Source organism: Taudactylus pleione, unplaced genomic scaffold (genome assembly GCF_031769625.1).
Source record: "Taudactylus pleione unplaced genomic scaffold, aTauple2 ptg000086l, whole genome shotgun sequence".
Classification (NCBI taxonomy): domain Eukaryota; kingdom Metazoa; phylum Chordata; class Amphibia; order Anura; family Myobatrachidae; genus Taudactylus; species Taudactylus pleione.
Window position 1 is genome coordinate 25129338 of NW_028284488.1, and position 15685 is coordinate 25145022.

Here is a 15685-nt window from a genome sequence, read left to right on the forward strand (position 1 = left end):
TTGGAAAAATATTAGCCAGTTAAGTTGTTAATCCTGCCTTGAAAAATATATAACCACTTATTAGCCAATGCAGAAGTGACAAATGCTCTACTTAAAATAGCAATAATAAAAATGCATTCATGACTTTTTCCTTAGTGGAAATCACCTCTGTCACACATATCCAGGTAATATCCAACTCTAGCCTACAGTATATAATTACTGGGATCTCTATCTACCGAAGGGTTAATTTGGCCAGTACTTAGCAGCATTAACTCTTAGCAAGCCATGTAAGTCACGAAGCCATTACGTCACTTACATCACGGTTGCCATTAAGGACTAGGAAAGCCGGGGCTGCCTTACTAAGCTTCTAAACAATGAATCACTGTTCTATTTCACATCTATATCTCATATTGCGGTTTAAAACAACACTTCTCTCCTGCCAGCGTGTGTGTGAGCCCAGCACGCCATCAGAAGCTATGCCACTGCCAGTTACTGGAGAGACTGAGTGTGAACGGGCTGTCCCTGTGCCTCACTCCTCCCCTCCTTGCTGCACAGTACAGACTGTAATTGGAGTCCCTCATACACAGGGAGCTGCTTGGTTTGTTGACAAAGTGGATGAATGAGTGGATGAACTCCAGCCCAGTCTGTGACATTACCCACCACAAGCATCAGAGGGAGAAGACGTTCTGAGCAGCACTAGCCCAGCACAGGCTAATGATCAGGCTTCACTTAATGCTCCTAAGTAGGACCCTTTACTTGACTTTTCCCATGCTGGCGAGCCCTGGGTTTCATTTATTTGGCGTGACAGCTCTCTGTGTAAATCCATAGCACAAGCTGCTGCCCCGTCTAGTGCTGATCATCTCCTGACAGTGGACTGGATAACTGCTGGCAGATTCCCTATTTACAGTACAGACAACTTTTATACTCCTTGGATTCACTTCATCGCCTGCTGAAAATATAGGTAAAGCACATTGGCATTATTTAACTTTACTGAACATACAGTATATGGGCAGAAAGACATTTGTGTTAGATTAATAAAAATCCAGATATTCATAGTAAATTGCTAATGATTTATCAGTGGTCATACTGGGCTATACACACCTGCGTAGGCAGTTATATGCAGAAATAGACTTTGTATAATGAGACATATTGTTTCCCAGGAGCTTCATATTGAAAAGGAGACATCTGCCTAATAATGTGATCTGATGCAATAATATACAGTAAGTGCAGGAAGCTACACTGGAATTCTTCAAGAATTGGTGTCTTTTATGCAGTTTAGATTGGACCTTCTGGTTTTATATCTGACCTACAATGTTTAATATAAAGAGTATTAGGCTTAAATTCTGTTTATTATTTATAGCATATTGCAATTTGGTGTAGTATAATCATTAAAGTTATGACAGTTCCAACTGTAGTACACTCCATTACAAAGTAATCACATCATTGCTGTGTGCTGAATTTTCAGAGTGCTTTTTTTCTTAAGCATTGGCAGATACGGTTATTTCCTAGTAGGTGAAAGTCTGCCAACATTTGCAGGGAAGTCTACATATTGCAGCTTGAGCCATAGACATTACCATAACATACTGCTTTGCCAAAGTGTATTTTAAATCACATATGCTGGAAGCATACATTTTTTAAATCCCTAATAATAGTCTATGACTGAGCTTGTAGTGAACTTGTCTGGGGTATTATCCTTCAGTGTAATGTAGCTGTGCATAATAATATTGCTAAATTTTTGGATTGTTGATATTATACTCTGTCTTCTTGGGTATGATGTAACATGTACTGTATATGGAATTATAGGAAAAAGTGTAACTCACTTAAAATATGGCAGGAGAGTAAAAAGTTATTTTTTTCATTTTGTGGAATAAAAAATGTAAAGTAATTGCAGACAAGTATTACATAAAGAAATTACTTCAAACCCAGTGTGAAGTGTGACATCATATGATATTACTGATATAATATAGATACCAGGCTCTCTAATGTCAACTGTAATTACTGTTTTGCTTACTTTGACCTAATATATACTGGAAGTCAGATATTGTCCAAACAGGATATTACTATTTTAGTGGTGGGATTCTCCAGTATCTGCTTTGTATCACTACTGTACTTCTGAATTCCATGTTAGATTATACTAAGACAATAATAAGTAGCATGACTTTGATGTTGAAAGTTACAGTTATATTGACTTAAAAAGAAATGTTCCTTAGGAACACTACTGTATCTTTTATTCTAAATAGTTTGTGTAATAAACTTGTTTGTTGGTCATTAATTGAAATATTACATACTTTTGACAGTAAACTTTGAGAGTTGCAAATAACATTTGTTTAATGATTTAATTCTCACTAGTAACATCTGTTACATTGTTCAACCTTATAGTCATGTCTATAACATATGACTTCTGCTGTAACCTCTCACTGACAAACTGACACCCAAAACCTGCATGCTCTAATCATACCCCAGATACATCTCTGTTACTAATCCTAAGTAATTAGGCCATAGCAAAACACAATGATTTATCCTGTAGCAATGTGAAGCAGCCTGGTGAAAATCATAGTTGTCTGTGGTATATAGCTGACTTTAACCATTGCAAGTAATTTGAAATATAACAGAGCAGCTTGCCTTCAACAGCATGTGAGTTATGTTTTATGTAACTGTCTTACTAAGACCTATATGACACAACAGTTCCCATCTGTGTATCTGCCGAGATTTAATTGTTCTTTAGTAATATGTAATTATAAGAAAATATAAAAATATCTATAGCTGGTGTTACCTAGCCAATGTTTCAGTTATACTGCGTGTTGCCCTGGCTTGATATATTTTTCCTCCTTTCAAATGATACTGTTACAACTCCTGTCTCAATAATGGCCCCTTATCTTCTCCATGCACCACTTGCAGAGGGCTTAACAAACAACAATTGTTCAGTGGTCAGGAATTTAGCAGAAAGCCTTTATACTAGTGTATTTGCTCTGCACTTCTTGGAGTTATGAAACTCATTCTGTAACATCTTTGAACAACTTCATATGATGTGCAGCATAGTGGCACTGTGGTAGTATTGCTTCCTCACAGTCCTTGAATCATGGGTTCAATTCTAACTAAAGTTTTATCTGTGTGGAGTTTGGATGTTCCCTCCATTTCTGACACTTCAAAGACATATGGCAAGTTACTTGACTTGTGACTAAATTAACCCTAGTGTGATATAATTGTAATGTTGGCCATACACGGGACGATTGATGACACTATTTGGGCAATTTCTACAGGCTGGACAGACCAATCATTTGAAAATAGTTGTATTTTGAGTCTTCTGCGACCCCGATGCGCGTCCCTGCCGTCGTCTAGTTGGATCGCAGATCAGATGGTTTTGCAGAGAGATCTCAACTGATCGTGTAGGAATTGACACACATTATGTGATGTGATTGATCAAATCGTATGGTCTTATGTGAAATAGTTGCATTTTAAATACAAATCGTCTTGCATCTGAAGGGAAGAATTTTCAACGGAAATCGTACAACTGATCTGACCAACTTTTGAAACTCATCGTGTATGGCCACCTTAAGTTTCATTGGGGCAGAGGCTGAATAATTAAATATTCAGCATAATATATGGGCACTACATAAGAAACTATTAAGATCAGATTAATTATATTTAGGTAGATGCTATGCAAATCATATGGTTCCTATAGTTAGATGAGCAGAACTGTGACACAATTTTGCATGACTACTTTCACAACAGAACATGCCATTTCTTGAAGGTGTTAAGTTTCCACCATATAATCTTATGGTGCGTACACACTTAGCAATCAGTCAGCGATACGATATCGCTAGCTGATCGTCCTGCACCCTGCCATGCTTCCAGCATATGTGATTTCAAATACACTTTGGCAAAGCAATAAGTCATCCAGATCGATATCGATCACCCAGCACACCCCCTACTCACCGACGGCTATAGCGTTGATCGCGGGTCCTTATAGTAACTTGCTCGATATCAAGCAAGTTGACCTGCATGCATGGCCGATGGACGATATCGCCCATACGTGGCCGCGCTTCGTTGGTATTTGGCGTGTTTAAAAATTAACATTTAAAAGGTAACGATATCGTTAAAATTGTGCATTTTTATCGCTATGTGTGTACGCACCATTAGATTTCCTCTTTTGCCTTGCAAATCCTCAGTGCATTTAATAATTGCCATTTTTTCCAAGCCTATCAACAAAGCTGGGCTATTCATTTTGCTGTGTGGTGCGGCTATGGAAGGAGTGGTGGACTTAAAAACGCAAACGTTTGTGGATAATTGCTGCATTAAGAGACTCTGGGGTCTATTTACTAAGCCTTGGATGGAGATAAAGTGGACGTAGATAAAGTACCAACCAACCAGCTCCTATATGTCATTTCTCAAACACAGCCTGTGACATGACAGTTAGGAGCTGATTGGCTGGTACTTTATCTCTGTTCACATTATCTCCATCCAAGGCTTAGTAAATAGACCCCAGAGTCTCTTAATGCAGCAATTATCCACAAACATTTGCATTTTTAAGTGCTGCATTAAGAGACTCTGGGGTCTATTTACTAAGCCTTGGATGGAGATAATGTGAACAGAGATAAAGTACCAGCCAATCAGCTCCTAACTGTCATGTCACAGGCTGTGTTTGAAAAATGACATATAGGAGCTAGTTGGTTGGTACTTTATCTACGTCCACTTCATCTCCATCCAAGGCTTAGTAAATAGACCCCTATTTCCCACAACAGTTTTGAACTTTTTATTTCATGATGTTGCAGTAATAGCATTGTTAATATCAAGCTTTAGCACACTTGCAAAAAGTTGTATGTGCGTGTATGACATCTTATGACTACTCTAATATTGTATATAAAGGAATAATGTGTTATACTATTTGTTCAAACCCCATGAGACTTGTATTTTGTACCTGTTAACTAATGAGAAACCAGATGAGTTGTTTTGTGTAGTCAGAATTATTTTCATGCATCTATATTATTTTAATTTGCATGAGTGAATATTGAGATATTGCATGCATCTTTGTAATGATGTGTAGCAGCATCAACTGACACAAAAAGAATAGTGTCCCTAGTGGTGAGGTCTGAGGGACATTTTATGGAGATCTCAGCATATTAAAGCGATGATAAACTGTGTAACATAAAAGTGAATTGAGAAAACTGCATACATACATACATACATACATACATAAAGGGAAATGTTTGTGAAAGGACTGACCATATCGTTGCTTTAAATTGCTGTGATTTCCTGGTGAAAAACATAGTATTCTAAAGCACCCGACTGACCTTGCCATCAATCATAACAAGTACAGTACTAACTTTTGTACAAAATATTACCTTTTTACAGTAAGACTACGTTATATAACAGTTATAAAGGTGGCATTTATGCAGCGTGTATATTTTCCCAGTGTAATAAGCATGGATATGCAAATGTTTGGACAGATATGAGTGATCTCTTTCAGAATTTGGCGTATTAATGCTGTCATATTTGTTTAAAATATAATGTACTGGAAATTTTTTGTAGTTATACAGAACGGCACAGTAAATCTTCATCAGGGCACAACAAGTCTGTAACATTAAAGTGTTTGAAATGTTAAATTCACAAGGGTTTTCCCTATTTATTATTCAACTGGAGATCAGTATTGTTTGCTTCTTATATTGTCAAATTACATTTATTCAGTAAATGAAAGGATTCAAATTTGGATAAATCAATGTTAAAGCTGAATCCTGATATTATTATTCCGTACCAACATAACCTGTGTTGATATGAAGTAGAAAAATAAGGCAAACATTCATTAATTACAATACTTTCCTCATTGCAATTTACATTTTATAAGGATAAAAGTATGAGTTATAAAAGACACAGGTGCATGGTTTGAGCAATTAGAATGTGTTCAGGAGAAATGAATGGAGATAGAACTCATCGGGGTATCTATCTGAACAAGAAAATAAAGTGTTTTGTGTGGCAGATGTCACTAGTGAGTGTACAAGATTACGGGAATAAATGAGTTGATAAATAGACATGTCTGGGTAGATAAGAAATCTAGTCCTTGCAGAGTTTTGTTATTAGGAACAGCTTAAACTATGAAAGTTAGTGAACAACTGCAGTATATAAAATAATGATGAAAAGGTCAGAGTAAAAGCAAACCTCCAAGATGTTCTGATTTCAGTGGGAGAGTCCTGATTTAGGTAAGCTAGGGAGACCTGATCCATTTCCTGCTGCTCTGCCTAACTGGTGCCACTTGCATCGGTGGCAGGGAATGGGTGGTTGTAGGAGCCCGGAAATGTGTAAGGGTCAGCACCCCCAGCATGGAAATTTTTGTGTTCTTCTTCGCAATTTGCTGAGTCTTAGGGGCTGATTCTGAGCTAGGAGGGAAGTAAAAAGTCTAGTAACTATGCAGCTTGGTAAAACCATGTTAGGGCAGAAGTAAAATGTGCCGATACAGTAGATTTACATTTGAGAGGGATGTGTACAAACTGAAAACTAAATTGCAGTTTAAAAATAAAGCTGTCCTGAGGAAGCGGCCAGCTGCCATGAAACGCGTCTAGTTTTAAGTGAGTCTTTTATGGTTGTATTTTATGCTTTATTTTTATGGTTGTTCATTTTATTTCCATGTAATATATCTTGAAAACTATGTAAATTCCATAAGCTTAAGGGTTTTTTTTTAGATTTCTTTGTCTACACTAGCAATGTTTTAATATTTTTAAATTTGTTTATCTGTAACAATAATCTTGATGTGTAATATGCCATTTAATTTAATGTAGATTTTTTTTTAAATTGTACATGTTTCAGGTTGATTCCCATTTTGCATTGCAGTTCACTTTGCTTAAGTAAGAGGTATGACCCACTATACTGAATATGAGGTTGTGATGGTTTTCTGAACAAATTCCCACTATTATTAATTAGCTCTTTGCTAAGGGATTGTTATGTCACATCTTATTGTTTCATTGACACTCTTATACCATTCCCCTCTCAGCGCTGGAGATACCCTCTATTATCTTAGCTCCATATCCTCGGGTTTAGTTAGGAAATCCCTATCTCTCCATTTGCTGCATAGAAAGGATTCCTTCTTGAAGTCACCCATAATTAAATTTTTTGCATTTATGGGCTACATGCAAAAGCAGCCACTATTTACTCTGCATAGAAAAAAATAAATATATTTGCACTCCTTACATTGCAACATGGTTTGTTCCAGATGCAAATGTATTTGCTTTTTATGCTTTGCTCCCAACTCAGAATCAGCCCCTCAATGTTTCAAGGTATAGAATAAGTATAGAATGGGAGAAATCTTGCAGCCTAGACTTGGGGGCAGATTCAATTACCTGTGGGTTATGTCGTGTGGTCTAATGCTCCCAGGTAAAGTGCATAGAGCTATTCAACACTATGGACCTTTGCACAGCAGTTAACGTTGACTATGGCTCATACCCTCCTGATGAGTGAGCAGAAATCAGTGTTTACTGACTCTAATTGAATAGTTCCAGATACTTTATGCAGGAGAGCTCATGATACAACCCGGGAGTAATTAAATCTGCCTCCAAGTGGTAGAAATTATTAAAAGGTACATTGTACAGATGAAGCCAAATCCTTTTAACACAATCACACAATCACTGCTGTATGTGAGTGGATGGGGCTAAAATTACAAAATCTTCATTTAAAACACCAGATCATCTGTAATGCCGCATACACACTTGCCGATATTGTGAACGATTGAACCATTACGATATCGTTATCGTTCACAATATTGGCAAGTGTGTATGAAAGATACCGTTATCTCCCACAGATCGTTAACGATATATTTCATCGCCTGAACATGCTGGCCAACCTGACAATATAATCAGGTTGTGCATGTTCAGGGATGATGTCACTGAATGATATTGTTAACGATAGTGTTCACAGCGCATGCAGGGAGAGTTTCTGAGTACCCATAAACCCTCCCTGACAGACTAGACAAGCGAGCACCATATTATTAAGCCCCGCCCCCTCGCTGCAAAATGCCGCGATTCGCGGGTCAATCGGGAGGAAGCGGAGCCAATATGATGCAATTCCATTAGAATCACTTAATTTGACCCCGCCCCCTCCCGATCGACCCGTGAATCGTGGCTTACCACTAGGGGGAGGGGCCTAATGACAGTGGCAGGTCCTGTCCCCATCTCTGCAAAGCTGCTGCCAGGTAAGTGTGTGTGTAATGTTTGTGACATATGTATGGGTGTGCATATCCATATGCATGTGTACATATAATATATCTATGCTTGTGTTTGTATACTGTATAATTATATATATATATATATATATATATAAGTGTGTGTGTGTGTGTGTGTGTGGAGAGTGTCTGGCAATGATGGGCAGCACTCCGGGTCTTATACGATGCAAATAAGTACAACTGCTACCACTCGCAGTTAGTCCAACGTTACGTCAGACTAACAGAGTGGTAGCAGTTGTACTTATTTACATCATATAAGACGTGGAGTGCTGCCCATTATTGCCAGACTGTATTATATTATTTTGGGGAGGGCACCCAGGCAACGTACAGTATCTTCTACACTGGAGTGCCGGTTTATCCAAATCTATTTTGTATATATATATGTGTGTGTATATAGATATAGAAATTTTATATATATGTATATAGAATCCCCCCTTAAAAAGCCTGCGTTTGCCCCTGGCTCAGTGTATAGGCTCAATGTCGTCAACGACATTGAGCCCGGCAAACTCTTAACGATATCGCTCATGGAGTGAATCGTTAAATGTGTTTGTGCCTTAAGTCTTTGGTAGGTTGAAGAAAATGAATGGGATTTATTTGAAGCCAATAACAGTGAAATGCATATTGCATATACTGTAGTACTGTAGTTTATTTTTCCACTTTGTCATCAGTGATATTTCATGTTGACACATGGTTTTCAGTAGAACTCATATATGTAGTTTTACAACAGATTTCCACGCAAATGAACTACAGTTGCTATTGTGAAATAGTTACTATTGGGATTTAAAATTTAATACGAAGATGACACTATCTTAACATGAAAATTGGATAAGCCAGAAATTTTAAAAACAAGAAAGAAACTTAATATAGTCATATATTACATGCATGGCTTCTGATATCAAATGATATATAAAATAAATAACAACTGGTGGCTCAGAACAAAGTACTTTTCATAAATAAACAACTGAATATTATGTAAATTTTCCATTTGTAAGTAAATTGAGCCACAAATAAACATTATGTTAACGTTTTGTTGGGTAAATGTTGATCTGCATTAAATAATAAAACACATACAATTGCTATATGGCACAGGTTATCAAACTTGGGGCCTGATTCAGAGCCGGACGCTCTGACCAGAGCGCTCGCTCTGAATCAGGGCCCTCCTACCTAAAAATGAAGCGGCCTCCTGGCCGCTCGCATAGCTGTTGGTGACCACCCACAGCTTATGCGAGCGTCCAAAAACATGGTCGCGATGGTCAAGACCATCGCGACCATCTGGCTTGCGACGAGACCCTGCGGTAGGGTCTCGCTGCCGCAAGCCCAGGAGTGCTTTTGGCTCTATCAGAGCCAAAAGCACTCACACTGTCATCACTAGTGATGTCAGTGGGACCGGACCCAGATGGTAGGCATTCTCATGGGAACGCCTCCGTCTGGGCAGCCCACCATCGACAGCACGCCCCCTTTGGTGCGAGACCCATAGCGACAGCTTGGCTGTCGCTATGCGGGTCTCGTGCATGCGCACGATGGAGCTCCTTCCGTCGTGCGCATGCGCATTAGGGCACCATCGACCCGCTTGCGAGCGCTCAGCGCTTGGGAGCGGGTCTGAATCATGCCCTCGGTCCTCAGGACCCCAAACAGTGCATGTTTTCCATGTCTCCACACTGAATCAAGTGAAATAATTAGCTCCACCTGTGGACCTTTTAAAATGTGTCAGTGAGTAATAATTACACCTATGCACCTGCTGGGTGACCTGCAAAACGTGAACTGTGTGGGGTCCTGAGGACCGAGTTTGAGAACCACTGCTATATGCTATTTTCTTCTCTGTTATTTAATTTAATACCCAACTGTGTTATACTGGAAATATTTGGTAACAAGCTAAATTCTTTCCTCTGAACCATATAATGTAACCTAGGATTACAGCACTACTTTATTACAACTGCATATAGTTCAGATGGGATGAAGTGACCATATTGACAGTCATAATGTCAACACCAGAATGTCAACTGTTATTATGTCGACATTGTTGAAATGTTGACATGGAACATATTGACATCTAAAGAATGTCAACATGTTCACAATGTCAGCATTTGAAATGTTAACATGTATAATCCAGACATTCTGCAGAATGCCGACATTAGAATTAGACTGTGGGGGGGAGGGGGGGGCTTAGGTTAAGGCTGCAGGGGAAGGTTAGGGTTATGACTAAGGATAGGGGGTTGCATACCGGAACTCTGCATCACCTGACACCACTTGACCAGGAATACACCGTTGCGCGGTTGCACTGTTGGAGCAGAATGGTATGTAAGTGATTGCCGTACCACCGGAATCCACTGTTTTGTTAACTTTCTGAGTATGTCACCATTTCATCAGTGTTGACAATCTCATGTCAACGCGATGACTGTCTACATTATGAATGTCGACATAACACAGGTACATAAATATACATTACCTGTAATACAGCATAAGCGTAGCCATATGTTTACTTGCAGTGTGGTATGGGTGCACAGAGCCGTAACTAGACTTTTTGGTGCCCTGTGCCAGAAAGAGCATTGGCGCCCCCCTCATTTTTCAAAGGGACATAATGCACCCAAAAAAGGCCCATGGCTTCATGGGGAAGGGCCAGTGAAGAGATAGGAAAGGCCAGGAGATGCTGGGGATGAAATAAGAGGAAGCTACAAGCAAGAATGATAATAAACAGAAATCTGACAGGCCCAAACAGCGCCCCCTGTCCTGATGGAACCGGCCGCACTACCCTAGCTACGGCCCTGTGGGTGCACATTAATTTCTCACCACCCCAGTCTCTGGTGAAGTGAACATGTGCATGTAGGTTTAATTACAAGGTTGTTGACTAGCAGCTGACACAGGCATAGTATTGCACTACAGACAGTTGAAGAAGTTTTTATATCTAGTTTGTACTGTATGCTTCACAGTTTGTACTGTACAGATATGTACTGTAGGGTCAAAGTCTGATATTCACTGCTTGTTATTTCTGGACAGTGCTGGATTCTGTATTCTCCCCCTTGCATTCACTCATCATTAAGGTGTCTCTCTGACTGTTATCTGTAAACCTGGGGCTTCATAGATTGACTTGGAACACATTATTATTATCCTTTATTTAAATGGCACCACAAGTGTTCCGCAGCGCCTTACATAGTACATAAAACTAATAAGTGAACAAGAAACAAGTAACTTACAGTACATTACAGTGCAGGACAAGGACACGATTTATATACATTGCTGCAATAGTGATTAAAGCACTCACAATAAGCAGCAGGGCATTGGCAGTCAAGTGTTAGGTGCCCTTATGGGAAGTAAGGAGTAGAACAAAATGTAAAGAGAAGCACATGAGGGAAGAGGTACCTGCTCGTGAGAGCTTACATTCTAAGGGGAGGGGCAGACAGACAGGCGTGACACAGAAGGGGATGATAGGGAAGAAAGACCATGAAGTGCGTTAAGATGAGAGCTGGAGGGCCTTGATGAAGTAGTGGGTCTTGAGAGCCCGTTTAAAAATTTGTAGAAAGGTGGAGAGTCTGATAGGGAGAGGGAGGCTAACAGTTTTCACAGGTCTCACTTCACTCAACATTGTTTCCCGATATTACATTTTTATCCATTCAGCATCTGTGTACTCCCCATGGCACTAAATAGGATTCAGAACCTCCACTTTGTCATGCAGACTAGCTTTACACTTGGCAATAAACTCATCTTACATTTAATACAGTCATACTGTATGTAGTCTCTACACATGTTATCATGAGCAGTTCTAGTTTTGGACAACTTGAGTGAACATGAACTTGACTAGACAGAATAGTACTCCCATGTCTTCATAATTTATTTTCCCCTACGGACTGCGTAAGAGCTCTAACAATTCCACAACTTCATGTCATGCCCCTGGTGTGGCACTTACTAAGCAATGCATAGTCACCCAAGTGCACATTGGAGTAATAGAGGAGTATAATGTCAATGGCTAGGGACACAATGGAGGGAGGGAAGGTGACTAGCCCAATTTCAGACATTTGAGCTTTAGGTAGCAGTTGAACATACCTGGGGACGTGGGAGAGGAATCTTACTGGACACACAAGATAAATACTCTGCATTTAGGACAGTATATGTTTTTTAAAATGTATTATTTGAAGTAACATCAATGACTGTATCCCCTGTTGGAACCTAGTATTTTATTATACCATTCAAACAGCACAAATATTTTTTTCTTGTGTTTGCTGCATATCTTAATTTGCTCTAAAGCATATGGGTGTGTGGAGCAAGACAACAATATTTACTGAGGAGCAGAAGTTTATAACAGCAGGTGGTTGAAGTTGAGTGGAATGATAACATCAGTTGCACATTTCAGAGTAGATGCACTGGGGATTTAGTTACCATCTCGACGATCGGGATGCCGTCAGAAGTCTAATGGTAATCATGGTAAACATTAGGGTGTAGTTATGGGTTAAGGTTAGGCTGCGGGGGAGGTTAATGTTAGGCTGCAAGGGGGAGTGTTAAGGTTAGGCAGTGAGAAAGGCGGGTTAGGTTTAGTAGGAGGGTTAGGGTTAGGCTACTTACCCTCAGGCATCAGGATTCTGTCAGGATGCCGCTGTCAATATTCTAACCACCAGCATCCTGACCACAAGGATCCCATACTCAACCCAGTGCACTGGTGTACCAGGTTTAGCTAGATTGTTTCTCTTAGGGGAGTTAAATTGGGAATCATATAAACGGGTGGATAGGATGAATTCTTAGGGCTGTTTCTTGCTGGAAATTAGATTTTTGTCCCAGATCAGAACTGGCAGAGATCGGGTATCATACTCATTTGTTTGCTGAAAGGCATTTTGTGCGCTTCAGTTACACTTTTCCCAATGTAATACAAAGGTATAACCTCAAAGGGTCTGATTCTGAGATGGACGCACTAGCACAGTAGCTGCGTCTTTGAGTCTGTGCTAAAATATGGCAAATAGACACCTCCTGCCAGCTTATGTGATCCGCTGCTGTGTCCAAAGGTCATCTGAGTAACCTTAAGGGTACTCAGGATGGCCAGTGTTGTCACGCAGCTGAAGCCAGTGAAATTGCGTACAAGGATGCAGCCCCTGGCTTGAGCACAGAAAACAGGGCAGATGCCCTGTTTTCTAGGACACTGCCTGATGCCGCCCCCACACGGCCGCAGCCTGTCAATCAGGCTGTGGCATCCGGGCACTGCGAGCAAGCATGCGCAGATCTTCAAACAGAATTATATGGTAAACATTGGGTTTGTGTATAACACTGAATCAGGCAAAACATGTGGATCCACAGTCCTAATATACTGTATCCTCTTATGCCATAAATAAGACAAAACTAAACAACATTTTAGGAGAATGACAAATATTCATGAAATGAAAAGTGTTGGCTTTGTCCTGCATCTCCACAAACCTAGATACAGGTTTAGTTTGCGGAGGCTTCTCCTGTGCGTGAAGAGTCAGCATGCACCCTGATATGCTCTTGGTGGTACAATTAGGTGCAAAGTTGTAAATACAAAGCTTTAAGTCTGTGTTTACCATGCACTTAATACATTAGATCTACTCTATGGTAATGTAAAGAAACTGTTTAAGGTTAAATTTGTTTAGAAATCAACCTAAACAATATTTTGTGAACTGTTCTTGTACTGTAATCTAAATATTTTGATAAATCTTTTCTTATCATATTTCAAGAGTTCACGTAAATGTTTCTAAATCCTCCTACAGGATTTTGGAATTGCAATCTATAATTTTCTGCTCCTCCACAAATGGCTAAGTATATCTAATTTCTTAACCTTTTGGCCAAAGATTAATAAAGTGGCACATTTATGATCTTCACTTAACATAAAATTAATGTGGGAGACTTCCACATAAGAAACAGAATTCTGGCTGTTATATATTTTTTTACTGTATAGCAGAATTTTATGAAGCCTGTATATAGACTCTTGTGATGCAATCCTTTGGAATGACCAGATCTTTTGTAATTCTCAGCAGCCCTGTAAATGGCAGTGTTTATTGCAAGTTGGGCTTTGTTGGTTGTTTATTTCCCTTATGGGATTTCTTAGTTTTAAAGCACATCTTTTAGAAACAATCTGAAAATTACTAGTTGCATTGATGAGTTTACTTGTGGTGAATATTGAAGCGTTACACTGAATTCCACTGACTGTATGTACTGTTAAAGGGCGTGACATGATATGTGGAAAACAGGATTATACTATAAAACTATAAAGCATGTTGACTGTAATACCTACAAAGTTTGTACTGAATAGCAATAAAATTTTAAGCTGTACATTATTTGCCGATTTACAACATCAAAAATATATTGTACAGTATTTATTTTTATGCATACATTTAAGTGTTGTCAAACTATAAATTGGGACTTATCTTATTAGGTGTGGCCACATCCTCAGGGGTGTACATAACGCTTCCAAAGCAGTAGGCCAATCCAAGTTCCTTTTCCTTCCTTGAAAATTTGCTATAGTACCGCGCAAACATACAAGGCATTAAAAGTGCATTGGACAGTTGGGACAAACCTCCTAACTACACCCAAATTGATTAGAAAGTACAGGCAAAAAGGGGAGCACACTAAGGGGGTCATTCAGACCCGCTCGCGAGCGCAGGACTCTCGCAAGCGGGTCGTTGTTCCCCCACTGCGCATGGAGGGAGCTTCGTCGTGCGCATGCGCGAGACCCGGCGAGCGACGGGCTCTCCATCGCTCCGGGTCTCGCACCAAAGGGGGCGTGCTGTCGATGTTGATTGACAGCACGCCCCCTTTGGTGGGTGTGGCGGGGACGTGCCTGCCAGACTGAGGCGTTCCCATGGGAACGCCTACCATCTGAAGCCGGCCCCACTGACATCAGTAGTGATGTCAGTGGGAGTGATTTTGGCTCTGATAGAGCCAAAATCACTCCAGGGCTTGCGGCAGCGAGTCCCTACCGCAGGGTCTCCGTCACAAGTCCGATGGTCGCGATGGTCAAGACCATCGCGACCATCATCATGGACGCTCGCATATGCTGTGGGTGGTCCCCCACAGCTATGCGAGCGGCCAGGAGGACACTCCATTTTCATGGAGGAGGGCACTGATTCAGAGCGAGCACTCTGGTCAGAGCGTTCGGCGCTGAATCAGGCCCTAAGTGAGTCAGAAAAGTTTTTCGTAATTTGTGTAATCTGGCGAAAAACGACCAGTAAAATTTTAGATTAAAAAAATAGTTTAAACTGGGTTTAATGTATTGGATCTGGTATTTTGGGGGGCTATATGGATGCGTCAAGTGTTTTAAACATTGCACATGGTTGCAGCAGTCATTTTTTTTAAGTTTTTTTTAAAAGTGCGCTTTTACGACACAAAAATATGCTTGCACCCATTTTAACGTGCCCCCCCAACTAATGTGGAACAGTAATTTCCTGGAAAAAAATAGCTTTCCATCGTTTAACAATTTTCCAAATTACCGCCAACCGATGCATTTTTAAGTACCCTAAATACTTTTGTTACGGACAATAATATACTTAGAAATGAATTTACGAT

At 40.0% G+C, this 15685-nt stretch overlaps 1 protein-coding gene across 2 annotated transcripts in view; it reads left to right on the top strand.

Moving 5' to 3' along the window:
- Positions 1–514: 514 nt before the first annotated feature.
- SEMA3D (semaphorin 3D) overlaps positions 515–15685 on the top strand; it is a 212171-nt gene continuing 197000 nt past the window's right edge. For both annotated transcript variants that reach the window (XM_088468794.1, XM_088468795.1), the window contains exon 1: positions 515–940. The gene's annotated coding sequence lies outside the window, so the exon portion shown is untranslated. The remainder of the gene's footprint in view (positions 941–15685) is intronic.